Genomic DNA, 1,730 nt, shown 5'->3' on the forward strand with positions numbered 1-1,730 from the left:
AATTTGATGATTTTAAGCTGAAATTACAATTAATATCTTAATAATGGAGTAATAAAAGAATGAATTACAGTTTATATTTAACTTAATATGTTGTCACGCTGTCTGGTCTCTGTTTCCCTGAGTCTCCGCTAGTGGTCTCACTTCCCCATAGGCACCTCACCGCAGGCACTACAATTCCCACAAAGCCTTGTCCCTTCATCACAGTAATTGCACTCCTGTTAATTGCACTCAGGTGTCTTCACTTGATAGTCATTACCCTGCCTATATTAACCGGTCTGTTTCTGTTTGTTTTTCATGGAGTCCTTTCTTTCCGTCACCCAGTTTCCTCGCCTTCCGAATTTCAAGTTCTATTCCTGTTCCTATTCCTATTCCTGTTTGTTTGTTTGGATGGATTTTTGGTTTTGACCCCTGCTTTTTGGATTCTGAATTTGGATTACCCATTAAACTCACAGTGCGTTTGGATCTCTCGTCTCCTGTGTTTCCCTGGGTTCCCGAACGTAACATATGTTCAATATAATTAAAAATTAAGTTTACTTGTGACAATTTTTATTTCCACTAGATTCAGTGCAGCAACTGTAAAAAATGGTACCACTCTGTCTGTCTCGGAATGAATTAAAAAGAGGTACAAAAATGGAAGACGAGAAAGTGATTGTGTGTTTTCTATAAGTAAAAAGTACTTTACAAGTGTAGGTGTTAAAATATATTGTTTACTCTTGAATGTTTTTTTTGTTGTTGTTTTTGTTTTGATCAGCTCCATATAAATGTTAAAATCAGTAAATTTTAAAATCAGTATAAATTTTTGATCAGTGTATAAATACCAGTTCAGTCAAAAAGGCTATTGTACTGTTGGCTGTTGTCGTTTCAAATTAGTTTACAGTATTAACAGGATCATTCTGCATTACATAAATTTCGGAATTGTCAGGATGTAAATAAGGTACAATTTGTAAATGCAACTACCTTGTGCAACAGTAAGGATTAAATGTGAGGTTGTGTAAGTTGATCACTGTCCGCCTCTATTAACTGACACTGCTTTTACATCTCCCTGGTGGAAAATGCCATTACTAAATTAAAGTACAAAATGTTTCAAGCTGCAATGACGAGCCCAAGTCACTAGTGCAACCACCATCCTCTAGTGTCATTGGGAAAGAGGTGTGCATGCATTGATATTAACCGTTTGGCAGTCTGGTTTACAGCAGGTTACAGGGTTACAGCAATGAAATGGTTAAACACCATGCACACAGACAACAAAATATAAACCTTTAATAATGGTTTACAATAAGGTTTAAAGGAACACTCCCCGTTTTTGGAAATATGCTCATTGTCCAACTCCCCCAGAGTTAATAAGTTGAGTTTTACTGCAGTGATATCACTGCGACTGCTGCGCTCATGTTATGGCTGCACCGTTCCCTGATTATTACACCGGAATGAGTATAGTTTTTAATCATATCGGCCTAGAAAATCACAACTTGACATTTTCCACCGGTCTTAGTACACAATATAACTACAAAAGAGGAAAGTTTTAAATAGGAAAAATATTTTTATCCATATCCATACTCTTTGGTCATTTCTGAATGCCATGCTGCTGGTCTCAAAAACCTGAGATCGGCTGAATGGATTCAAAAATGGTATAAACTGGGAGTTTGAGAATGAGCCCATTTCCAAAAAAGTGGAATGTTCCTTTAATATGTTAACAGTACTTAACTGTGCATGTTAACTTGAACAATATGTTT

This window comes from Carassius carassius, chromosome 31 (genome assembly GCF_963082965.1).
Source record: "Carassius carassius chromosome 31, fCarCar2.1, whole genome shotgun sequence".
NCBI classification, from domain to species: domain Eukaryota; kingdom Metazoa; phylum Chordata; class Actinopteri; order Cypriniformes; family Cyprinidae; genus Carassius; species Carassius carassius.